At 41.2% G+C, this 27,560-nt stretch overlaps 1 long non-coding RNA gene across 3 annotated transcripts in view; it reads left to right on the top strand.

Moving 5' to 3' along the window:
• LOC137205657 (uncharacterized) overlaps positions 1-27,560 on the top strand; it is a 587,325-nt gene that overhangs the window by 398,323 nt on the left and 161,442 nt on the right. The gene's annotated exons all lie outside the window — the stretch shown is intronic.

Below are 27,560 nucleotides of genomic sequence, written 5' to 3'. Positions count from 1 at the left end.
GAAAAGAAGGAAGGAACTGGGAGAGAGGGAGGGAGGCAGGAAGAAGAGGGGTTGGGCTCTCCGAATACACAAAGATCATCTGGGGTAGACATCTGCATTTTAGCTTTTCCTGGTGTGAAAAAGGAGGGAAGGAAAACATATATGAATGAAGTGGTCTCAGTCTTGTCTCTCTCTTCTGGCCTATCACATAGTTTGTGGCTTCATCTTTTCTGTTCTGCCAGGAAGCATCTGTGAGTTGCCATATTCCTTTCTTGGGCTTTTTTTTGGAAACAGAATCTGAAGAATGGGGAAAGAATAGAAAGAAAAAAAGCCATGGTGATCTATTCTCATGAGAAAAGCAGTCAGCTTGGAACATAGCTATGAAAGGCATTCAGTCCCCCCGGAGAAAAAGAGCAGAAGTTGGTGGGGTGATATCTGAGGTGTGACTGTGAAGGACTGTACTCAGCAAGGATGGATCACGAGGATTTGGCCGGGTGGTGGAGTGACTTGAAGTCACTTGGAGTGACTTCAATCCCCACAGGAATGATGGGGATTGAACAGTGAGCATGCGAACTCCCAGAGTGGGCTGTTCAAGGGGATGGGGAGGGTGTTCGAAAATGAGAGAAGTTGGGAGATATTGATAGTAATGACCATGACTGTATTCTTGGATCTCCATTTCATCAATGAATGAGTAAAAGGCGGGATCCCAAATTTTAGATGAAATGTCACTTTGGGTCTGAACACATGAATGCAGACATTGATAAGGTTTCACCCATAACGCAAATATTCTATCAGGCACCTTGGCAATGGGATTCCTTTTAAAGTAAATCATCCTGTGTTCTCAATGCCCATGCCTCAGCACAACCACTGGATTTCCAGTCCTCCTTATATGGCCTAGTTTGTAAAGAGCAGAGCTGGGAAGCAGGTTTCCTGAACTCTAACCCTGGGGAAAGCACTAACTAGTTGCATGACCCCGAGTCATTCATCTAAGGTAATGATGTGTACTAGTTATAGCACAGGACTTTGGAGTCGCATAGATTTTGCACAAGTTAATCTTTGTTATGCACTATTTCTCATATCTATAATGTTGGGACATTCAAAGAATTCCCCTTCTGGGGCTTTTTAGTGTGATAATGTATGTGATCCTTCACAGTGATGAATTCAATAAATATTTAGTCACCTTTGTTAGAGCTGCTATTATTATTATTGGTGGTGGTGGTATTACTAATTCCTGGCCCTCCCTTTCGTTATCTTTAACATAGGAGGGTAAGATAACATTTTCTCTATGCTCCCTTCCAGTTCCAAAAATAATTTCTGTAATTCTTGAGTTCAAGAACACCAACCACAAGAAGCAGGCAGTGGTCAATAAGACAACTCTTTTTGCCCTAAATCTCTTAGAAGTATTTGGGTTCTTTCAAAATACCGCTCCCTGGAGAGGGCCCAAGATTTCATTTAACTTGTGCTTCACCAATTGCAGTATCTTGCTTAGTAATACTTGTACACTTACTAAGTAAGAATAAAAGAGTTGGCATTTTTCTGTGAACTAAATTCTACCCCAACCATTTATGATTTACCCTGTTGTGTGGAGACACTAGTTAGCAGTTCTGTTTTTTTCCCAAGAACATAGATAACTTAAAAAGTATATTTTCCTCTTTCTGTTTTACTCCCCCTCCTCCTCTTTCCTCCTTCTTTTAAAGATATTAAAACCCTTTCTGTGATATGAAACAGACCCTCTCTTTCAGACTTTGGAGTTCTTTTTTTTTTCTTTTTACTTGATTTGCTTGGTAGCATCTTGCCCATAGAAATGTAGTATTGATAGAGTGGTTGATTGGTCCTAGAATATATCACAGTCCCTAAATACATGAAATTAGAAAAGAAAAAAAGAAATCACCATTGTTCTGAAAGGAAGGTAGTTAAAATTCAGAAAGAGAGATTCTTTAATTAACTTAATAAAATTACTAATGGAAGCATTTTAACTGCTAAATTTAATTTACTTGTCAAGATATCAGGCTACAAAGAGGAGGGAAGAGTAGGAACTCTGCTTTCCATTATGATGTACTCTATTATAGAATAAATTTGCTTAAAATGAAATATATCACCAAAAGCCATCAATGACATCTTAATTTGGAACAGCCAGTTGAAAAGTAATTAGACTATGAAGCAATCAGTTCTAGTAAATCAGTGTTTCCCTTTACATAAACATACTTTCTTTTTTTTTTTTCTATTTATATACAGGAAAGACTTTCAGGTAGTAGGCAGGCAAAGATGCTGATTCTTTTGGCTGTCGGTGTTTTTACTTTACATTACCAAGCTGTCAAAACAAAATGTTTTATGATGGGATTAAAAAATGTATAAGCATCTGATTTGATTTAGTGTTTATATTTATATGTTGAACTGAGGAGAGTTTGCTTATCACAAGGGTTTAAAAGATTTACATTTGTCTGCTTCTTACTTCCAAAATGCTTTCCAGATCCTCAGGCAGCCCTGACACCTTACTTCAATGAATGAGGCTCAGTCAAAAAATCAAGCTAGAGCCCTGCCTCTCCCTTCAGGGTCCCTCATAAGTTACATAAATTAAGGTGGAGAATATGTTTGCTAATGAGACATGGAGGAGGATGGAGGTGGGGGTGGTTAAAATGATTCTTTTGTTCAGTGTCTGACAATTTGTCATTCGGAATTTCTCAAAATGTAACTGACTTTCCTAGAAGTGTGTTTATTTATTAGTATGAAAAGCTAATAAGGGGGATGGGTGAAACAAATAGTTCATATTTCATCTGATTTTGAAAAGCCTACATGATTTAGCTAAAAGTTATCAAAATTCCAAGTGTCAAACTACTTTACATTAGGAAGCATTTTTGTAAACATATCTTTTCTGATCACCTTAGTATGCCTCTGAAGAAGGCATTTTCATCTTCGATTTACAGACATGGAAACGGAGGCCCAGAGAGGTGAAGTGACTTGTGGAGATGGCAGAGGTAGTTAATGGGGGAGCTGAGGCTGGAACAAGGGCTTCTGGGCTCCTCGTACTTTTTCCACAACATCTGCTTCTGATCTTCTGATGATGGAATCCCATCTGTTATATACTGAGGGGAAGAGGTGTGAGAAAAATAACTAGAGGAGATATCAATCACTCAGCAAAATATTTATGAAGGACTTCATTCAGATATTAGGGGAGTCACCATTGTCACCATCCCTGAAAAATCAGAGGGGTTGATGAATTATGCCAAAGAGAACATTAGCTCAGAAGATAGAGACTACCTTGCAATGTCATGCTTGTGTTAGTGGGTGTTATTCTCCAGTGGGAGAGGATGGCGTGAGAGAGAAAAATAAAGGACAATTTTATAGTGAGCAAAATAAGCTACACCTTGTTAGGAAGGGAGAGATGAGGGGAAGCCGCTGAAACACAATTGTAGGATCTGCCAGCATGCAAATCACTTAACAGTATGCAAATGACCTCACCCTAATAGAGTAAATCATTTTCATTCTCTCCGCTGACTATTTAGAAATGTGATCATTGATAACAACCCTACAAGGTACTATCCCTAGTTGAAAAACACATTGGGAGGAAATCTAATATGTATGATACAATGGGAGTATTAAGATTCATAATTGGAGATAGGTGTGAAGTAGCCCAAGACAATATCATTAAAGTGCAAAAGCCTCCGTTACTCTGTGGCAGTGAAAGAACTGGGCAGAGCATGGGGGCTGCAGGGCCCCTCTGCCTCTAGAATCCTAGTAAAAATGCAGTCTGTCATCCCCAATGGCTGCTCAAGATCCATGTATAACAGGACAATTACCCTGGGAGTGGAGAAGGCAGGAACTATATAAAAATAGACAGAACAACGTGAAGTTAGCAAAGAAAAGATAAGGAGCACAAAAGTGCGAAATGAGATATTGCTAGTAAAAGAGGTTAGTTGGAGTAAGGAGGTCTTTTATAAATGTATCAAGGAAAAAAAAGGGATCTTCAGGAGAAAAAAGACCAGTGAATAAATGAGAAGAGGAGGGCGTGAAATTAATGATGGCTGAGATATTGACCTCCTGCTTTTAGTCAGTTTTTAAGAGAAAAACGAGAAGAAAATTTGGACAGCTGGAAGGCAATAATGACTTTTAAAAATAGGTATCGACAAAGAGGATGAGGGGAAACTTAGAAAAAAATTAAACATTGTGGCATATACAGATAGTAAGTTTCAGATAATATGCTTCCTAGGGAATTTAGATTCCCTGCCTACTAACCAGGCACAGATATGGAAGAAGGACAATACACATTACAAAGATGTCAGAAATCTCCCAAAATAAATGTGTTTCATATCACAATAGAATAATGGTTGGGGTAGTTTGGGCAAGTAAACGCAGGACAGGATCTCTTAGTGTTGTATAAATTTTGGACATATTTGGTTGTGCCTATGTGGCAAGTATAAATTTTAGAAAATTGGGGAAATATTTTCTCTTTTATTCAGTGAGAAAGGAAATAAACCCCATAACCCATATAACTAATGTTATTGTGGATACTTTAAAAGTACAAGAAAAACTGTCATTGTCCTGTGGGAGAAAATCAAAAAAATGATGTACCCTCTCAAACATTATGTAAGTATTAAAATATTGATTAAAATATGCACATAAAATTAGAAAATTCGAGTTACAATGAAAAGAAAGCATCTGAAAGTTTCAGATCCTAATAAAATTTTCAGGTTGAATCCTCAAAATCCACCTAACTAGTGGGAAAGTACTAGATGCTGAGAATAATCATTTAGGAATGTTTTTGTTGACATTAGGCAATGCATTTGTGTGGGATAAAGATACAATGCTAAGTATTGGAATTTTAGATAAAGAGTGATTTATTGGAAGTGAATTCTTAAGGGAAGATAGTGTCTTGGAATATTTGCCCCTGAACAGTTTCCTAGGTGTTCCTACCTGATGGGCTGTCTTAGATGACAGATTGTAGTTGACTGGCTTCTTCTTGGTTTCTCTCATTTTTAGTGTTCTCTTTTTCCTCATATGTTGCTTTTCAGTAACTAAAATCTGGGATTTTTGGTATATCACTGCTGCACTGTATCCACTCTATCCACTCTGCAGGAACCCGGCAGCACCTGCCCTCAAGCCACTTACAATCATAAGCCAAAGTGTGGTTCATTGCCGCGTCAGCACCACAGTGAGGGGAGAGTAGAGGAAGAGAGAAGCTGAAGTCATATGGAAAGACATGTGGCAGAGATGAGACTTGCCCCCTCCCTGAAGAATGCGTGGAATTTAGGCACTTGGCACAAAGTGGGGATAGAGAACATTCCAGAGTCTGCAGCAGTTAGACCAGAGGTCTAGACACAGAGAAGTGCGTTTGCACAAGGGGTCAGGAAATAGATCTTTTCTGGTGGAACAGGTATACCTGAGATGTAGTAGGGCTGTTTGTGATCTGAAGACCTGGACACAAATCACAGCTCTGACTTTTGGGAAAGTCATTTTATCTGTTTAATACTTATAGTCTTCATTTGTAAAATGGAGTTCATTATTTACAAGGCTGCCCTGTGAGGTGCTGGCCAGTGGGAGAGTTCTGGGGTTGAAGAGGCTGTAGGATCAGCTTCCTGCTTGTCAGCCAACCCTCAGCTTTGCTTTTACTGGAGTTCTGTTCCTCAACAGCTACTTCTGTGCCTAAGAGGTGTTCGACTCCATGGAATATTGCAATTAAACCATTTCCTTTCACTAACTTATTGTTTAATGTTCCTTCCAAGAGTTTTTAAGCAGTTTCAATGTTTTATACTACTTTCAATATTTTATAACAGTCATTGTCAAGTGGGGTGGGAGGGAGATAACCTGCTTCCTAGTTGGATTGTGACTATGCTGTTAGTACAGGGAATTTATGCTGAGAAAAGGAGAGATTCCATTCCATATAGGGATTGATGGAGACTCTATTTTTAATGACTAGAATAGTGACAGATTGTGAGTGGGAAGTAGGTGGACACAGCTGATTCTTTTACATAAATCAGACCCCAAATCCAATGAAGGATGTCAGCCCTCCTCACTGACAGTGGTTTGTGAGCATTATTGAAGAAGGGAGGGAGGGATGGAGGGAAGAAAAGGAAGTGAAAGAAAGGATGGAGGAAGGCAGAAAATAACAAAGAAAAACACATAGCAGCTCACATGTATTTTAAGAACCCATTTTGAAGCTATGTTGTGTCACTTGGGCATAAATGCCCACATGGGAAAGAGACCTTCATTTCATTTTTCCTTTTTTTCTGTTGCTCCTCTCTACATTCCTCTATTTAAAACAACCTTACCCTTCTTTATTGTAAGAATATGTGAAAATTGTTGGTCCATTTTTTAATTTTCATTGGGAGTTTTAGTAAAAATATTATACATAGCAAATTCTCTTTGAAGTCCTTGGTTTCTTAATTTCTGTACTCTAGAACTTAGTTCCAAACCCCCCAGGAATCAAAGTAGGATAACGTATCAATGTGCATGTCGACAGAACTGAAAACTACTTGACTGAAAACTGAGATGCTAATAAGTAATGGATAAGGGTAAAAAGGATCCTCCTCTTTATTGGAATTAATATTATTAAGAATGAACATTTACTTTCTCTTCTGGCTATTATATAGTGTTTAAAAAAGATTACTTTTGTATTTTCAGACAATTGAACCTAACTTATGGCCCAAACAGCTTGATAAATAAAACTGTGTATGATTCAGTAAACAATAAATACGAGAATGCAACATATCAAAACTTCTGAGAGTCAGCCAAAGCTATACTCAGAGGTGAAGTAATAGCCTTCAATATTTCATTTCCTTGGGGGAAGTAAAGAAAAAATAATTACAAATGAATTGAAAGTAAAACTCTAGAAATTAAACAAGTACTAAACCATGAGAAAGTGAGTAATAAAGATAAAAACAATGAATCAGAAACCTTAAGATAGTAAAAGTGATTAATTATCTCTAGGTATTAGGAAAAACTGTTTTATTTTACTTATGTAATAATATAATATTTATAAGTGTCATATAAATTATATTTATATATTAATATTCAGTATATTTACATATGTAACAATAAATTATTTTGTAAATTATTTTACTGATTGATAAAACCCTGTCAGTTTTAATAAACAAAATTAGAAATGGGAGCATGAATTTTTGAATATATTCAGAGACAATATAAATCATAAGAGAACTGTGAAAAGTTATGCTCCAATATGTTTGAAAACCTCAGAGAAATGAAAGTATTTTAAAAATATATAAATTACCAAAATTGTTTGAGAATAATTAGGAATAATTAAAGTAATAGATGAAACTAAGTAACTAAATACAATTTTAAAAAGTGGTTAATGTACTAAAAGTATTAGTAGTAAAACAAGTCCTAGGAACTTCAAAGGCCAATTAATTTAAAATGGTTCCTAAATATAGAAAAGTATTAAAAATTACCTAGTTTTGGGCTTCCCTGGTGGCGCAGTGGTTGAGAGTCCGCCTGCCGATGCAGGGGACACGGGTTCGTGCCCTGGTCCGGGAGGATCCCACATGCCTCGGAGCGGCTGGGCCCATGAGCCATGGCCGCTGGGCCTCCGTGTCCGGAGCCTGTGCTCCACAACGGGAGAGGCCACAGCAGTGAGAGGCTCGCGTACCGCAAAAAAAAAAAAAAAAAAAAAAAAAATTACCTAGTTTTGTGATTACTCTGATACCCAAAATAGAGAAAAATAGTAATATAATACAACAAAAGAAATCTCTAGACCTTTTCTACTTACAAGTATAAATACAAAAATATGACATAAAATGATTCAGTGGTTCCTAATATGAATAGCCTTCTCATCATGGTGCGTTGGTTCAGTGTGCATTTGAGAAGGAGTTGAGGAGGTCACTGCATTTTTTATTCTTTATCAGAAGGAGCCTTATTCCTGGAAAAGTGTCAGGAAGGTGGAATAGCTTCATCAATTCTGTGGCAGGACAGAAGATCTTAGAAATGATTAGATAGAATGTGTTTTCCGGGAATGATTTGATTCTGGATATATTTGCTTGAATATAGGGACTGGGGTTAAAGTCATGAAATAGCCAAGCTTGATTTTTTATTGCTTATATGGTTTTTAAAGTTAACATTTTTGTCAGGGAATGATTATAAATTGGTGTTCTGTATTAAATCTCCAATATAAACAGTCCATGTGCTAGGCACTGCACATGGTTCAAAGACGTGAAATTAATTGTTAGTTGCCATAAGCCTCATGCACAGTGGGCACCACCATTGTATTTGTTAGTGATCTGGCCCATCTTCTCTTTCTACTCTGTGTCATTCTGATTTCAAAGATATCACTCTTCCCCCATACCCCAGCACCTGCCTCTCTCCTTATCTCTTTCACCTGCCCCATCTCTCTTATTCTTTGTATTTTGGGGGGAGTTTGATAAGCAAGCCCTTTATCAAGAGAAACCTGAATGGCACCCTCTTAGAGAGGAAAAAGCTGCCTTTAAGTGCCAGTCTTAATTTATGGGTAAGAGCTGCTACTGTACCTGTGTGAGGTTCCCACGAGAGTTTCACTAAATGTGTCTCTGCCAATACCGATGACCAAAAGAGACCTTCCATTAACTTCTGAATTAGCCAAATGGGACCGAGCTTAATCTAATATGTGTTATTTCATTTTCTAGGTTACTTGTTTTAAAGGAAATAAAGTATTCTCATAGGCTGTCTAAAACCATCCTGGGAGATGTGCATGGAAGGACTCCATCTAAACAGTATCGGCTTCTGAGAAAGCTGGGTGCATGCCTGAGGGCCCAATTTAGCTTGGTGGATGCCTGTCTCACAGTAGGCAAAGCAAACCCCTAACTCCGAAGAGCTTTGAGAGAAATTGCACATTAGTGAAAATGATGAGTGCTCGTGCTGGAGTTTTAAGATGCTGTGGGTAAGGGACTTTTTCCTCTATTGATATCTCCACCAATGCCTACTTGAATTCTCCTTGGAGGTGGTATTCCTCACAGTGACCATGATCTCTTCTCTTTGGTCTGGTATGACTGGTGCTATGAGCAATCTAGCCATCATCAGAAGCAGATTGGAAACCAGTGGTCTGGAGCCAAAGGCTTCTCAGGAGGCAGCATGGTACAGTGGAAAGAGAACCAAACAGGCTGCCTAGAGACCGAGTTTCTTCCTCAGCTCAGGCATTAATTAGCTGGGTAGTCTTGAACATAACTCCCTCTAAGCCTCAGTATCTTTACCTATCAAGTGGGGGTAATAATATTCACTCTGCGTGTCTTCCAGATTATTATATTGATCAAATAAGATAATGAATATGAAAGTGTTCGCAAACTATAAAGCGCTATACAAATTTTAATTGTTTTGAGCATGATGGCACGTGGAATGGTCTGACAGGTTAGTGAAATCTTGTAGGTATCTTGGCAATGCCTTTTCGACTCTCTAGGATTTTCATGAAAGCAAAATTTGCTAAACAGAGCTAGATACAAGCAGCTCTCTCTTTTTATAGCCATCCTTCCCAACTGCCAACCCTATTCCTGGGACTAAGGAATGTGCCAAGGTTAGAAGACTCAGACGTGGGGTGTGAGCCATAACTTCTAAATCAGTTCTGGAAGGATGCCAGACCATCAGTTTGGAAAAGTGATTTGAGTGTTTTCTTGAGGACAAAGAATTACTTAGAGAGTATATCTTTCAAGAACATGTTATTGAAACTTGGAAGAAAAGAGTTTTAAAATGTGAGAACACTAGTATTAAAGGCACTCTAAACCAATTACAGCGTATTTACTCGGATTTCAATGGGGGAATACCCTTTTCATTATTTGCAAGCTTCAAGAACATTAGAAACACTTCACTGAAGACAATGTAATAGCCAAATCTGAAGTAGGATGTTGTTTGTCCATTTAATCCACTTCCTTGCTTTTACCTTCTTCACGACGCCAGAAGGGCACTCACACGTTTTCAGAATGCACAGTATGTCCTGAGTAGGCAGTGTACTTTTGGGCAGTTAGCACCCCTTGTCCCCTGAAGAAACATATGCTATTGTACTCATCCTACCCTGGGGTTCCATGGAGGTGCTGTGTCAGAATAGGAGCCGTGCTAGGGGCAGGGTTAGAACCTTGAGCCCTTAACCCAGAAAGGCCCAGTCCATCCCAAGTGCTTGAGGATCATTGTGCATACTTTAAGGAGAGCTTTCTCAAGGCCATGAATGAAGGATGGGGATGAAAAGAAAAAAGAGGCCTGAGGGAGACTTCTATTCAGAGGTGCCCAGTAGTTTAAAGATCTGTTGTCCACGAGGCATTGACTACCTTCAGCTTACACAAGAGCTTTGAGGACTGTAGTGCCCTTTAGTCAGAGGATGGTCACTGAACAGAGAGAGAATATCCACTTTTTCCTGGTAGCTTCACTGTGTGTGTTTGTAATGAGTTTGGGGACCCTGCAGGGCACTGGTGAGTCCCTGGATGTCTATATACTTACTACTCAACATGAAATGAAGCTCTCTCCAGTTTCCCTTGCTCAAAGCACAAGAAACCCTCTCTCCAGTTGTGTGTAACTTTACTTACTATAAAGCTTGTGCCAACATGACATTTCATTTATGTGGGCAGTGGCTGGTTTTCTCTCACTCTTAGAGCTACCTTCTTCAGAGTGTAGCCCATAAAACGGGTGAAAATGATGGAAAAACCTGTCATACTGCTGTGGACCCCATGCTTTTGGACCATAAAACATGTCAGCTTGGGTCAGATGGTGCCTCGGACAGGGCCACAAAGGGATGTGGTGGAGGCCACCTGCTAGCTCCTCTGTGACAGTGCGTTCTGAGCAATGACAGGTGAGTGCCTACCTGGCACTGTGACAGAAGCTGGCCCACTCCCTGCCCTCACAGCGCTCAGACTGGCCGGGGATGAACACTTAAAGAGGTGGTTGTGATTTCTCTAGATGGGTGCTAGGGGAGAGTAACTTCTGGGGGCTGAGGAAGTACAGGAGGGAGCCCTTTACGAAGGAGGGATCAGTGAGGGTGACTTGGGGAAAGTGAGAGCTGGGCTGTGTATCACAAGTGAAGTCAGAATTGCCCAGAGGCTGTAGGGAGGGAAAAGACACTCCAGATGACAAAGTAGCTGGTGTCTGGGCGTGAGGACACGACTGAGCTGGGAATGTCCAGTCATCTCCCACTGTGGGGCTGGTGGGGGAGCCTGGAAGGTGCACGGAGCCAGCTTTAGTGCTCCTTGAGCGAGGATGGTAAAAACTGCTGTAATGTGCTGGGATTGATGCCATTATAGCGGCTGGTAGAGCATAAGGCTATTGTCAGGAGAAGGATGGAGCTGTGCTCTAAACATCTGGAGAGTCTCATAAAACGTCCATATCAGCAATGGCTTACTGAACATTATAAAAAATGGAAAAATATTAAAAATATAGTTTTCAGCTCTCAATTAGCCACCTCTTGGTGACTCAGTTTGCTGCTTTCTCTAAAAAGTAGTATTTCCTTTTATTTGTTCTAAAAATACATTCGTTCAGCTTCAAGAGATGGGGTGTAGTGCAGGGAATGTGGGCAGACACCTAATAATAACATCCTGGACTTTGTTAACGATTTCATATGCAGCCAGTCCTGTAAAAAATCGTGAATTTAGCCCTGTGTCCCTTTAGCCTTTACCATTATATATTGAAGACTCCTGCTTCTCTATTTCCTCCTCTACTGCTCTTCCTTTTCTTCTTTTTCACCTTCTTCCTACTTAGTTGACCTCCCCACCCCAGTCCAGCTCCCGTGCCCCCTGAGGATGTGAGAGGCTCGTTGTTCTGTCTGAGCTTCCCTCTTGCCAGCTAAGGGGACCACATTTGACCACCACCTTCTAAACCCTTGACTTTCTGTGGAACGTGGGCTCTGTGGAAACGTTACCCAGAATAACATCCCATCCTGTTCGATGAACACAATACTTCTCCCTCTCTCAGGGCTCCTGAGAACAGCCGGCCCCCATCCCAGTTCTAGAAAATGTCCTGTAATATGTGTTTCCGTGGAGTAGCTAAGAAGAGTTCCTAGTTGCCTTTCCCTGCCTAACGGTATCAGGTGCTTTTCTGGTTCCTTCTTGTGAGCTTTTTGGGTAAGCTGACCCAGAACAGCTTTGAAAGCGTCCCTGTAGCAACTTGCTGCTGTGAGAGTACCCCAAATCCCTCAGGTTAAATCAACCTCATTAGGCAAACCCAGAAGTATCAAAAGCTCTGTTTACCTGTCCAAAAATAAGAATTTTCAGCGACATGCTTTAAAAAGGGCGTGTACCTCTTATATGAAGCTTCACTTCCACTCAGCCTTCCCAGGAATGTATGTATTATGCAAAATAAGACACACCTGTATAGTTTCCCAAGGCTCCAGGTCTGAAAATAAACGTGTGAAAGACTTGCCACACACGGGGCTATTTTATTTTAAGCTAATTGGACACAAATAATTTTAATCTGGGTTATGATCCAAGTGAAGCTGTAAGTGAACTCTTATTTTAAGCCAAATCTCTCTCTCTCTAAGTGACCGCACCAAAAATTTTTTTCTGCCATTGAAGAGTGTGCTTCTCACCCTGTTAGATTCTGCTAGCAAGGATATTCTTTAAAAAACAGGTAGGCTTCTCCCGGCTATGTGGTTCTTCTTTGTCTGTCTGGTGCTGTTGAAGGGCAAAGGGCATATGAAAGCGTTGGTCTTCACATAATGCTACCACCTTGCTCCGAGCTTCTTCCATCACCACATGAAAGTTGCAGTTAAAAAACACACATCAAAGAGTGAGTCCCATTGAAAAGGCCAGCGCTGCCTGCTGAGCTGGCATTCAGAGCAAGGGCTTTTGTTTCAGTGGCAACTCTGACTCTCCTCCACCGAGTTTCCTGTTAACTCGGGTGTGGATTCTGACTCGCTCTTGATGATATTGGAGTGTGTGTTTGTGACACTCACTTTTAATCAGTGCATTTGAGTTTCTGAAGTAAGAACTTCTTTCTCCGGCTGGTTGAAACTTTCAGATGGTAGCATCACGTTTGGCCAGATTTGAACTGAGCCTGGGGACACAGTTTTATTTTATTTTATTTTTATTTTTTTATTTACTTTTTGTTTAGTTTTTTGGGCTGTGTGTGTTCTTCCTTGCTGTGCGCAGGCTTTCTCTAGTTGTGGCGAGTGGCTGCCACTCTTCATTGCGTGCTCGGGCTTCTCGTTGCGGTGGCTTCTCTTTGTTGCGGAGCATGGGCTCTAGGCACGCGGACTTCAGTTGAGGCACACGGGCTCAGTAGTTGTGACTCGCGGGCTCTAGAGTGCAGGCTCAGTAGCTGTGGCACACGGGCTTAGTTTCTCCGGGGCATGTGGGATCTTCCCGGACCAGGGCTCGAACCCGTGTCCCCTGCATTGGCAGGTGGACTCCCAACCACTATGCCACCAGGGAAGCCCCAGGGACATAGTTTTAAATCTTGGTCACCCAAATTTACTCTGCACTTCAGGAAGGGAGGGTTTTTCTCTTCTTTTTCCCCTTTTTTGATGGTTTGGTGAGGATGATAAGTACGCTCCTCTTTTGGAGGGAGAGATGCTCGAAGGGGATGCATGTGGGAACTATGGAAAGAGGCAGGTCTCTGCACACACCGTGGTTCTCCCTGTCTTGACCCTGCACACTGACCCCACCGCACCTCTGCCATTGTGTGAGGGATTAACTAAACTAGCTTAACCCCTGACCTGCAGCCAGTGAGCACCTGCTGCAAAGTCAGAAGTTTGGGCTAGAGTGGGCGTTGAATCACACACAAAGATTTAAAGTCTCTGACAATATCAGAGATGTCTCTTATCAAAGAGCCCAGCCAGCCACAGCTGATTATCGGGACCCTCACCTGCTACATCCTTGCTGATGGACCATCATTTGTCCATCTTCAACGTCCAGGATTCCCAACCATCAATTGCCTAAGTGGCAACCAGAGCCCACATTAGGTCCAGTTGTGAACGAGATGAAGCATGCCTTCCCCACACTTGCCAGTGGTCCTCTTTTGCTGTCCTCTTCACTCCATCCCCATTTACCGTCAGTCTCACTCTGCAAACAAAACAAGTTCTCAGTCTCAGAGCTGAACTTGCTGCTGTGAGAGTACCCCAAACAGTGGGTTCAAATCCCTCAGGTTAGATCAACCTCATTAGGCAAATCCAGAAGTATCAAAAGCTCTGTTTACCTGTCAAAAAACAGAGTTTTCAGCAAGATGGATTAATAAGGACGTTCAGTGCTGAGCTTAGCTTGTCCACGGCTGTCCACAGTGTTTACCCTGTGCTCCAAGCAGAGTGGTTCTCCCATTCTTACTTGTTTTATCTACTGAACATTTAAGAAGAATTAAAGGTTGACAAATTAAAGAATTAAAGGAGAGAAGTCTACTGCTAGTAAGTCTTTGAAATTCACTCATTCTATTCCAACACTCTCATTTTACAGATGACGAAAATGACTTCCAGGCTGGTTATGATTTTTTGACCAAGTTAGTTTGGTGACAGAGCCAGAATTAGAACCCAGATTTTCCAGAGTCATCCTCTTGTGAATTTTTTTTTTTAAATATTACCCTGCACAAAATATTTTCTACCCTTTGGACTTTTACATTTTGAAGGGAGTCAGATTTTAAGTCTGTGTTCAGTGATAGAGTTTAACAAATCCTATTTAGGCATAAGCCATCAGATGGAGTCTGTGTGCTGATATATGCAATGGCAGCTTCAAAATTCTCCTGGAGACTGAAATCGCAAAGTATGGCCCGGCCTCTTGCTCCATCCCCAAGAGGTGGCATCCCTGGTGCTTACTCTACCCTTCTGTGATGGGAATTACCGGCATTTGCCATGCTGGCTAAAGTCTCTGTTGTCTTCCATGAGAACTTTAAATCAGAGGTAGCTTCTGTCTGCAGTGATTATTATGCTTCATTAGAAAATTCATGGGCTTCCTCCTGAATGAGGAAAATAAGGGAGTATGAAGTTTCCCAGGAAAACCTGATGTCAGCTGCACCATATCACCAAGTATAAGCAAAGATTCTCTAAAATCTCATTTGGATCCCTTTCCTCATTGATTCTGCGCAAACCCTCTTCCTTTTAGTGATACCTCCATGAAATGATTTATTTCCACTCTCCGGTAGCAGTTCTAACAAGGATGGCTGATTTCGACATATGGAAGAAAACATATTATTACAATGCAAACTGGATTTGCAGCCTACCTTGTAGAAAGACATACTGCTTTCTTGAGAGGTGGAAGTGTTCCTTTGAGATTTTTGTTGCTATTCGCAAGGTGAATTGTGCACATAGTGATCTTTCCATACACAGAGCATTATAAAATACATTATTTATTGGATTCTCAAAACCAGTCTGCCAAGTAGTTGAAGTAGGTAGAGCCAGGATGCTGAGATAGAGAGGTGGGATCACTTTTCAGGATGGGAAGCTGTGTTTTCTGACTCTCCAGTACTCAGCTTTCACAGTTTGGGAAGCAGTCACATGCTGGGGAACTTGGGAAGGAGAAATACGTGCCAGCAGTTAAGTGAAAGCTGTAGTTATTGTACTACTCTCACTGTCCAGCAGGAGGCAATAGAGTTAAAGTCTTCCACACAACCTTTAATCAACACTGCCTTCTCCCAGTCATTTTCTCATTCTCTCACATCACTCAGGTGTCAGTTCCCCTCCACTTCAGTCCTACCTTCTTTGTACGACTAACCCCCCACTTTATTAAATCTTGATTTTAGAGTGGAAGGATGGTCCCTTGGGGGGTCAGTGCTGATGTGTAAATTTTGCCTGATATTTTTCATTCATTCATTCATTCAGAAATATTCAGTCAGCTTCACTGTGTACTAGACACTGTAGCAAGGCAGAGATATAATGTTGAAGAAAACAGACACAGTTCCTGCCCTCATGGAACTTATAGTCCTGGAGGTGAGGGCAGATGTTCTCTCACTCAAGGATTTTGCTTACAAGCAATAAATTCTAAAATTAGTTAACTAAAGCAGAAAAGAAATTTATAATTGCTCACAGAATCAAAGGGAAACTTAATAACCAAATTCAAGTTCAGAAATGGGAAAAATCTAAAAGAGATTAGGCAGCAGGGCAATACAGATGAGTCCTTATTGCAGGAACAGAGTGGATAATGCGTGCCCTTGCCACTGCTGTCTTGGACATTTGGTGCCATTGCAGCCACCTTCTCAAGGCTGCTTTCCTTAAGGTATAAAATATTGAGTAGGAGTGTTAGATTGTCTGAGCCTACGCGCCAGCTGCTAGCAGTATGGGAAGGGGTATCTGGGCCCTACACCCCTGTAATGGGAGGCAAAGTTCTTCCTTTCATCAACACACCCCTGTTATCCTCCCTCAAACGCTGTGTTCTTTTGCAATTGTGAAGGGCCATGTGAATCATGATGAGAATTTTAAAATATTACACTAAGTGCAACAGGAAACCACTGAAGTGCTTAAAAGGTAGAAAGTGATATAGGTCAGTTTACCTTAGAAAAAGAACCTTCAGTGGCATTATAGAAAGTCTAGAACAGAAACTTGACAGCAACGTGCTTTCTACAAAATTTTTTAAACTAACTTTTCATTATTTGTATTTGAATTATAATTTTTAAATTAGAATGATATATGCATATTGTATTAATTTAGGCTGAATAATGCTAGATGTAACAATCCCCAACTCTCAGTGGGTTATTTTATTTCTGATTCACTTAAAGTCCAATGAAAGTGTTGCTGGTTAACAAGTGGTCTTCAGTGTGGTCCCTCAGGGACCGAGGGTCCTTAGATCTGGTGGAACCACCATCTCTTTCAGCCTTGGATTCTTTTGCTGGGAACTTGGTGTATGGCCAGGAGTCAGGGAAAGAGAGAGGGCAAAGGATCATGTGATCAATTCTTATGACTGGACCTAGAAATGCTACTATTACTTCCTCTCACTTTTTTTTCTTTTTTTGACTAAGACTCAGTCACATGGCCAGCCAATGCAAAGGAGGCTGGGAATTGTAGTCTATGTGTCCAGGAAGTAGAGGAGACAGATTTTTTTTTTTTTTGAGGAGACAAATTTTAATGAACGCTTAGCCTTTGTCGTACAAATAACTTTAAAAGTATAGGCACAGAAGGCTTCTAACAACAACAAAAAAATCAACCTTCCACCCTCCTAGCCCCTTCCCAGTCCCCAGAGTCAATCACCTCCAACGCTTTTTGAGAAGAGGTGACAGAGAGCATGGCCCTATACTTAGATCTATGCAACACACACATTGTGAAGCAGGAGGAATTCTGCATTTCAGATTGTTAAAGTCATTCTGGGTCAAGGATCCAGAGTTCAGGGAGCTGTGTCACCAGCCACTTGGGTGGATGCATCAAGGTGTTGCTATCACTATAGAGCAGGGCTTCTCGGTCTCAGCACTATCCCCATTTTGAGCTGGATAATTATTTGCTGTGGGGGGCTGTCCTGTACACTGGAAGATGTTTAGCAGCATCCCTGGTCTCTATCCACTAGATGCCAGAAGTACTGCTCCCCGTAGTTGTGACAATCGAAAGTGTCTCCTGACATTGCACACGTACCCTCGAGGGCAAAACCACCCCTGGCTAAGACTCACTTCCAGAGAGGTTGAACCTGGGAGACCTGGAGAGAGGAAGGTGGATCTCGTTATTATGAGCTTCAGACGATGGGATGGCATCGCTGAGATTTATGTAAGAACTCCCCTTAGCTTGAGTTGTAGAGAAAGATGAGGTGTGGAGGAACAACATCAGTGGGGCGTCAGGTACATCACACCATCATCTCATTTGAAGATCAAGGCGTAACTTTCTCCATGAATCCCTCTGTCCTCCATGTGTCATAACTGTACGTCTGTTGGCCAGAAACATGACAACACTTGAACAAACGTTGGGAGTTTGAGGACAGAGGGACCTGGGGGTCAACCTGATTTATCTGCTGTAGTCCAAACCATCTTTGTTTTTTGGGTTTGGGGGTTGGTTGGTTTTTTCCTGAAGTGCAGCCCCCTGGTGGATAAGATCGACTCTACATCTGTGATTCATTTGCCCCGTGGAGACAAGAGACATTAAAGAAGAATTAAGAATGAAGACAGGTATATTGATCTCCCGCACCAGTCTCATCCAACCAATACCTCTTAATCACAGAACAAATTGGAGTCCCGGTAAACTACCTTAATAAGCATCCATTCTATTTTTCAGTTCACATGATTGGAAGGGAAGCTACCTTCTTGCCTCCCTACCTGTTTCCTCTTTGTGTTCGTGATCTCACTCTCACACCGCATCTATATTTCATTTTATAAATACATGCATATATATTTTCACATTTTTATCTGTGTTTTGCTGTAGCATTGGAGGTTTATTATTGTAGATCATCATGAGGCACCTGAATATTTTGCAAGACAATGAGCCTCTGGAATCTCGGTATCGGAGGACCTAATTTTGTGCAGCAAGAGAAAAAAAAGGAAAGAGAAAGAAAACAGTAACTATACATCTGGTTTCTAGACAGCATTAGGATGGCATAACTTGTTCCTGTCTGAGTGAATTCAGCGGATTTGTATTATACAGTGCATGCTTAAAATGTGTACCAAATCAGAGCCGTTCTTTAAATTAAAAACAAACCCCACAGCTTTCTCAGTGCTGAGTGTGTGCGTCGTGTTTGCAACTCTGTTCAGGTGAAACCAACTCTTATCCCAAGAGGGTGGGCAGGCAGGAGCACTCTTAGTGAACAAGCATAAATTTCTTCCTCCTTCCAAATGATATTTTATAAAATTGTAAAGCAAATTGACACTCTAAAGTGCCTGGGTAATGCCATGTCATAAACTTCACACTGTAACCTGGAGGGTGGAGCTGGGGTAGGCTGGGTCCATGTTCCCAGGTCTGTTTCTGGCTTTGTGTCACCCAGGGGAAATCAGTACTTTTGTCCAGGCCTGGATTGCCCATCTCTAAAGTGTGGATATATTCTTCACTCCCTCCCTTTTTCTGTCCCCAGCTGTACTTTGCATTATTGGTATTCAGAAAATAGATGAGTCAATGTTTGTGAAACACTTTGAAACTCTAAGTAAAATAATCTTATGCAAGCCTAAGTTGTTATCAACTGTATTGTTACCCTTGTCATTACAATGTACATGCTGTTGCATATTTGCAAATTACATGCAGTAATTACCTGAGTACATACAGTAATTCAAGTACCATCGCTAGTACTTGACATTAGTGTTTCACGGCAACTTTCAGGGCAATAAATAGTGCTAGGATTCTTTCCCTTGACATTTGATTATTTGTTGGGGGCTCAAGATTTGTTAGACACTGTCCTTAAGAGAATTTTAAGCCATATCTTCCAGGGGCTTCATCATCTCTGACATCATCTGTCTGACATAGTTCTGTGCTCTAAGAAGTTCCCAGAATATTACAGTTGCCAGAAACATTTGAGCTCATCTCCTTCAGTGATTCCATTTTGCAGATGAGGAAACCAAGGCCCAGAAAGATCAAGCGACTCTCTCAAAGCCATGTAATTAGTTAAGATGTCAGAAGTGGAACGCAAGTCCCTGAATTTCCTGTCTTGCACTACTTCTTTCACTGCCCTGCACTATCTGGGAAAGGCAGAGTAGAAAAAAATGGGGTATAAGGCAGGTTGTATGGCTTGGTTATGAGATTCCTCAAGAGTAATAGAGCCCCAGTTTGCTAGGGGTTTAGAAGCCTTCCCCAGATGCACCCTGAAAGAGTAATCGAGGTTGACAAGAAGGATGGAGATCAAAATGTAGCCCATGGGTTAGAGATATTGATGGTATGATCAGAAGACTACAGGATGAGTTTCCATAGAGATACCATGGCATGATCTTCTAGCATGAAGTAGTACTCCTTGACGAAGTCATTCTCCTCTCTCTCTGGGAAGAAAGTGGGTACCTCCATTTTAGAGCTGGGCTATAAATGAAGACTATCAATTCCTGGCACTTAGTTGATGCTTCCTATAGAAGACACACCAAAGTTAGCTGTTGATGACGGTGGAGGTGATTATTTGGGTGGGTCCCAGTGGAGGAGTATGAAAGGCACATCCCTGCCGATGAAGTAGTGATTCCTGTTACTGTGTGGAAACACTTACAGCTGACAGATATTCTCCAGGTAGTTCGTGGGCTAGGCTTTCATCATATTAATATTTTCTTCATAGTACAGGACTGTTCCTGGCATGAATTAGTAATGTGCTTATGCTATTTAATGCAACTCAGACTATCCAGGTTTGATTTTTCATAAGCAGTTGAGCATCTTCTCTTTTTTTCTGGTAGGAAATTTTTTTTTTCTTGTGGCTCACTGGAGATCACCCTTGCTTTAGTAGGCGAAGATTTAAATGGAAAGACTGATTTTTGGTAGAGAGGTCCATATAATTCCTAGGAACATGGAAGAGTTAATTATAGAGTATAGTACTGAAGTTCAGTGTGGTATTAAGAAGACTAGACCAGAAGGACCGCAAAACTCACACTGACTTACCTACCAAGTAGCTTTGTGCTATAACAATTCACTTAACATTTCAGGGCCTCACGTTTCTCTTCTGTGAAATGACAGAATTTGATTAAATCAATTCTAAAGCCCCCTCTAGTCATAAAATTATAGAAATCTAAGTAAATTGAAAATTGATGGTACAGTTTAGGAGGAAGCTTCCTGGGATCTGGAACCTCTAGAAGATATGATTGCAATTCTTCTGAAACACATGAATTACAGTAAATGACTCAAGAGTCAGAGCCCTGAAGGGTCGAAGCTTCGAAAGTGTACGAGACGAGCTTTATTTTTATGCTGTACCCCATCCAGGTATTGAGTGATGACGTAACAAAACATTGGCCATCGTGGGATCTATCAGTGTTTCTTATACCGTGCTGTGGAAGGGTGTGCCACCTGTGTTCTTTCCTGGGGGCCCAGAAGAAGGGAAGGAAAAGAGGCTGGAGGGGAGGCAGAGAGAGGAACTGAGGCACAGACTTGCTGAGATGGGTGTTCAGTGATACAGTGTCACTTAAAAAACATCCACTTGGTGTGACTGAAAATTCATAAGTCTGGTTCTCTTATGGCTAATGGAATCCATCTTATTTTTTCATCTCATTCCACATACATGACGCGCTCACACACACACACACACACACACACACATACTGAAACCCAGTGGAATAGCTCTTTGATCTTCCAAGAACTTGACAAACAGGGAATTTGCCCCTTGTGAATTGGGGCCATACAGGGTAATTTTTCATTGGAACAAAGAATTTCTATGACAGAGGGGTTCCCTTATTGCCCAGTGCAATTGCCCAAAAGGTCCCATTGTGTGTGTGCCTCCAGCCTGGAGGTGTGAGGAATTAAAGCAGTTTAGGGAGGAGATGTCGAGAAATCTCTCTTGTTTCTGCAAAGCCATCTTAATCACGCCTGCCTCTTTTCTTCGCGTTGTGACATTTCATCATTAAGGAAGCAGGTCCCAATCTTCTGTGTCTTTTTCTTGGCTTGTCTGGCAAGCAGTTCTCTTTTGCAAGCTATGAAATCCTTAAGGAGGACTTCCTGGCAAGGGAAAAATCCTCAGTCATCCAACAGTCTCTCACTTTTCTATTTTAAATCTTGGCCGTGCACATATGGTTGGGCATGTGTGTCTAAAAATTTCTTCCACATTGACTAACTTGAGCTATTTAATAGATTGTGCTGGCCGTGGGCCTCTGCAGCAAATCCTACGATGCTCATCTCCCTGGGTAGGCAGGACACGGCCTTCTGCATTTGCCTATGTGCTTCCCTTATAATCTCCCTCTCCGGCCCTGTTAGAGCATGAAAGTTAAAACCCACTTCTTTGCTCATTTTCTTGCAGTTAACATTGTCTCTGCTCTCCTACTTCCAGCAGAAAAGAGAGATCTCCAAATATCTTGGTTAATGTCCCAGCAAATGCACTTTCCCGAGGGCTTTGCTAGGGATGTTCTAACCCATTTCTAAGGACAGGAGAGCTTGAGGACATTTCTACCCCATGCTCTTTAAGGTCTGATGGGGAGAGTGTGTGTGTGTGTGTGTGTGTGTGTGTGTGTGTGTGTGTGTGTGTGTGTGTGTGTGTGTGTGTGTGTGTGTGTGTGTGTGTGTGTGTGGATTTAATGCGTCTCAAACATAACTTTTAAAACTTGGAATCTCTTACCTCCAGCAGTCCCAAGCACAGACTTGGGTCCTATTAGGTCCTCAGAAGCAATGGTTGAGGTGAATTTGAGAACAAAGCTTAGTTCTGGCAACTTTGCTTCTTTATCCAGGTTGTAGGGAATGAGGCCAAAGGGACAGGGGAAGCGGGGTGAGGGAAGCACCTAGAGCCAATCCCCAGCTGCACCGCCTCCAGGCATGAAGCCCAAACTGCCACGGTGTTCTCAGAAATTTAGCAACTCCGAGAAGCTGGCAAAATGATACCCTGTGATCCAAAAGAATGACTACCCTGCCAGAAGGTGAACGGTTCTGTCTTTCCAGAGGAAACTGTCCCTAAGAAGACAAAGAGCAATAATAACCGTAACAACAGCAACATAATAATGACAGCATGGGCGTGAGCTGTAGATTAACAGCAAGTGGTTTAGTAGTTCGTAGAATTCCCCCCTCCCACAGGAATGATGTATACTGGCCCATCCTATGCCTGGACTGTTTGGCGGTGTCTTAAAGCTCAGTGCTGCTGTAAGAGCAGTGATATTATCCTGCGGCTGGGGTGGCCCCAGAAATTTTATTTTTTATTGAAGATTAAATATGTCCCCTGAAGTTTATCACAAACAGCATGAAGGAATAAAACTCCACGTGGCTGGTATTTGGTGGCTCTTCCTCCCCACTGAAATGACAAGCCCTTAAGTAAGGAAAGTCTGAAGGGTGTGTGATAGATGGGAAGAGCGGGCTTACCTTCTTGCAGGGGTGCTTTGGCAGCGCACATGGTCTCAAATTTTATGTCAAAATAATGCTGCTGCCGTGAATGGGAAGAACACGTTGTCGTTTTTGGACCCCAGACAAAAGCAAGAGTAAACAGGTGTTAAAGTGGAATTTCTATTTTTAACTTACCTTTCTCTTTCTAGAAATTGCATCAAAATCAGATGACACATAATACTGCATATCTTTTCAGGATGTAGCAACCTCCCAGCATAATTCGCAAAGTCATTACTTTCCCCACTGCCAGTCAGACGTCTAATGTCTGAAGGCACCCCCAACAGTTTGTTTTGATTCTAAGAGCTCAACTTCGTTAGAAATTGTCCATTTGGAACTCACACTGCATTTAACGGCTCCTGCTTTGTGGTGATCTCCGGGATGAAGCTATTTCAGTGGTGTGGCCCCCTTTTCTCCTTGATCTCATCAAGTTTCCTCACCCTTTGGGAAGGTTTTTCTTTATTTGTCATCTCTGGTTTTGCTTTTAGTTTGGCACTTTCTAAATCCAGACATGCCTCTTAAGGGCATCAGCTCCGAGAGCCTCAGAACACAGGGCGTCTCAGAAACGGGACACACACATATGCTGATTGGCTTTTAAAAGTGTAAGAGTGATTGCGGAAAGGACTTGGGGTGTCTCTGCTGCTGCTCTTCTGTTACTCCACCACTGAGAGGGAGGAATGCCCCTGTTATGAGTTTTAGGATTCCACTACACGCTGCTCCTTATGAAGGAGGAGAGAGTTGAAGAGAAGAAATGAGCGCTACTGCAGAATCATTTTGAGTGTTTCAGATCCTGCAGCTTCACACTTAACCCTTGCATGGCCCTCACTCTGTACCAGGCCCCGCTGTAACGGCTTTCCATGTGTTAACCTCTCTGTGCCTGGGGACAATGCCACGAGGCAGGAACTCCTCTCGATTTTACCAGTCAGGAAATGGAGGCAGAGGGTGGTGATGTAACTTGACTCTAGGTCACCGAGCAGCCAGGCCATCTGGCACCTAGAGGCCAAACTTATAGCAGCTCTGCTCTGCTGCCTTTGTGGACCACACCCCATTTCACCAGTGGAAGAAGCTTATGAATTAAGTGCTGAATGCTAGAATGTAGTGTCTGCTGACTACCAAGATCACAAGGCCATCCTTCCATCAATAGCGTGTAAGACAAGTTGAAGTTTTCCTTGTTTGTGTTGGTCCTCACTGCTCATTTCCCAAGACCACCTTGAGGCCAGTAGCATTATGTTTTAACACTTGCCTAGAAGTGCAAAGATATATTCCCTAGGCATAGAAAAGTTCTGTCTGTAAATTAAACATACCCACACTGGGAATTAAATGCACGATTGTACTTCATTAGTACCACCTTTTACTACATGGAGCTATCCAGCTTAGGTGACAGGACAGAACATGAAATCGGACTGTTTGATGCTCCCTTCCCATTGTGTGTAAATTCAGTCATATATAGTGAACTAGGGGATGTAAAGATGGAATACAGTGTTCCTAATTTGGGGCTTTTATTTTTATGCAAATTAAAAAGTTTTCCCAAACATTAGAGAAAGTGACTAATACCTCCTCTTCTAATAACTATTTATTGATCCTAACTTTGTATATAGAACTATACTACATGAGGCAGGGACTATGATGATACATAAATAAGGGTCCCTTCCTTTGAGGGATCATAGACTAATGGGGCAAGATGATAGAGAATGAAGGCCCACAAAACAAAAGAAAAATTTTAAAGGTACAAGAAAGTAAATATAACAAATTACTATATGTGAATGCCTTAGACACTTATGTCTCTAAATTTGAAAGGGAAGGAAAGAGAGAAAAAAGAACTAACATTTATATGAAACTGCTTTGTTCTAGATGCTTTTTAATGTGTTTTCCATGTAATTATCACAATAGCCTTCTCAGGCAGAAATTATTTCCTTATTTTACAGACAAAGAAGCCAACTGACCCAAAAGAGTACCCGCCCTACCAGCGGGTGAACAGCTCTGTCTTCCCCATGACTCTCACTATAGTTGACCTAAGCATTTGGTGGTAGATTTAGGTTTTTGAGGCCAGACCTTAGGCTACAGCAGGCAGAGAAGGCTTCATGGAGGAGGTGGACTTGAACTAATCAAGATAGAGAACACATGGGCAGAGAGAAGTCAGGGTGATTCCTGGTAGGAATCAGCATGAATCATGTGATGGAGAGAAGACCGCACACACACTGAGCTGGAGAAGACCTAATAGTAGTAGAACATTTCTTTAGGGGAAGAGTTGGAGCTAATGTCAGAAGGAGGTGTGAAGCTAGGTTTGCATCAATATGAACGAATATGGTAGAGGGACCACAGCACACAAACTCGCCAATCTTTCAATATATTTCTTCCTTCAATCCAGAATGTGGCACCAGTAACATTTCAACTCTACATTAGATTTATTAAAAAAATTGTTTTTTATATCAAGATATATAAGTTACATAGGGAAATCAGCTCTACTCCGCCCTGTTATATTCACAGAACTGCTCTTTGGAGTAAATAACTGTGTAAGCCTCAGTGCTTGCCTTACCCTCTTTCCATCCTCATCATCACTTGCTTTACCTGAATAGGTCAAGTAAAGAAATCCTTGTGAATCCAGATATGTCAGTTGCATTCGACTGGGGTTTCCAAGGGGACTAGAAATGGAGAGTAGCAACTGCACAGTCTTCTCTCTGGGATATGCATAACTTTCTAAAAATCCCCTTTGCCTGACTTTCTAATGTCGCATTCTAAAATATTCAGGTTGCTTTTGTTGTTCTCTCCATAAAAAATTAATGATCATGAAAGTGTTATCATGTTTATTTTAAAGGAACCATTTTCTACATTTTAATTAAAAGTTGTAATTCACCATCTTTTCACCAAGTTATCTTAAATCTTCATCATATTGGTAATGGGTATTGGGCTGGATTCAGAGAGAAATACAAGCGTTACTTAATGCAAACAGTAAAATCTCGGCATTTCGAGAGATACGGTTCTGTTCATTTCGTGTGCGGCGCTAACTCTGCCTTTTTAATTAGAAATATCCTCCTGCTTCTGCAAGAATCCTGGGAAGGAGGCATTGTCTTACTCATTATGTATTCCACGAGAATCACAAGTGGACAAAACCAGGCATAATGCGATGACTGTTGTGTTATTAAAGCACTTTAATAAGGTTACTCCCCCAGTAGAGTGAGCTTCTCAAATACCCATTTCTTTTTCAAGAGGTGAGCTGCTTGGAGCAGGGTGCTGGGTCTCCTCTGGGTACCTGTGAGGCCCCTTTTTGTACGTATTTTAAAGATCTCCATGAGTATACTACCAGGACTAGTTCCTCTTCCTTTTTAGTCACCTGTCCTACCTTAGGGAGTGATGTCCTAGAAAGTATTGGATTTTCTATTTTAGTCCTATAGTATATATAAGAGGAAATAGTTTAAAATAATGATATATGGGGGAAAGATCTGTAAACAAAGATTCATGACATTTGGGGCATTTCTGTGCCACGTTGTTCTGTTGTAGTTATCCCTCTGTTCTCCTCCCCCAGCAACTAAAAATCATATTGGTTAAGAATTCAATCTCTAATGGTTTTCATTAAAAATAAAATCTTTAGTGGTACTAAAAATGTCTTTTAAGAAACAAAATGGAAGTGTTGAAGAAGGGTAGGAAGCAGGGCAGAAGGCAGAGAAGAAAGGGAGGAAGGAAGGAAGGAAGGGAGGGAGGGAGAGAGGGAGGGAGGAAGGAGAAAAGGAAGATTTTAAAAAAAAATGGGGCCCACCCAATAGCAGCAGAGCAAAGACTTATATCTATGCATTACTTTGATTTCAAATTATTTTTAGCATGGCTTTTATTGTACTCATTGTTACATACATAAATCTTTAAAGTAATAGTTTTGTAAGAAATGGTCATAAAAATTTACAGCCAGTAACTTTTCCCCTGTCCCTTACAATGATATTCTACTAAAACCATTAAATGGTTCTCATTAATGCCCTTTAAATGATTGTGTAATGACCCACAATTGCTTGTAAGTGAACAACCATTAAAGAATTACCAGTTCTTAGCATGCTTTTAAGTACAGCTTAAATACATGGGAGGTAACATGTAATATATTAGAAAAAGTATTAAATTTGAAATAGTAAAAACATGATCATCACAAAAGAATGAGTAGGTGTGCAACCCTACCCTGCAATGACGACGGTTCCCACTGAACAATCATTATAGCAGATTTTACTGCATTTGTCCTTTTTCCGTATTGAATCTTTTCCTTTTTTTCTGGGATTAAAAATAATAATAAAACCCTGCCACCACAGGAGTGAAAGTGCATATAAAAGCAAATGGGTGAGTAATATTCCATTGTATATATGTGCCACATATTCTTTATCCATTCATCTGTTGATGGACACTTAGGTTGCTTCCACGTCCTGGCTATTGTAAATAGAGCTGCAATGAACATATTGGTACATGACTCTTTTTGAATTATGGTTTGCTCAGGGTATATGCCCAGTAGTGGGATTGCTGGCTCGTACGGTAGTTCTATTTTTAGTTTTTTAAGGAACCTCCATACTGTTCTCCATAGTGGCTGTATCACTTTACATTCCCATTAACAGTGCAAGAGTGTTCCCTTTTCTCCACACCCTCTCCAGCATTTATTGTTTCTAGATTATTTGATGATGGCCATTCTGACTGGTGTGAGATGAGAGCACAGGGAGATCAGCTCAGTGGTTTGTGACCACCTAGAGGGGTGGGATTGGGAGGGTGGAAGGGAGGGAGACGCAAGGGGGAAGATATATGGGAACATATGTATATGTATAACTGATTCACTTTGTTATAAAGCAGAAACTAATACACCATT

The sequence above is a fragment of the Pseudorca crassidens genome, chromosome 14, assembly GCF_039906515.1.
Source record: "Pseudorca crassidens isolate mPseCra1 chromosome 14, mPseCra1.hap1, whole genome shotgun sequence".
Lineage (NCBI taxonomy): Eukaryota > Metazoa > Chordata > Mammalia > Artiodactyla > Delphinidae > Pseudorca > Pseudorca crassidens.
The sequence above is the reverse complement of the archived record's forward strand: the minus strand, read 5'-3'. Positions and strand labels throughout refer to the sequence as shown.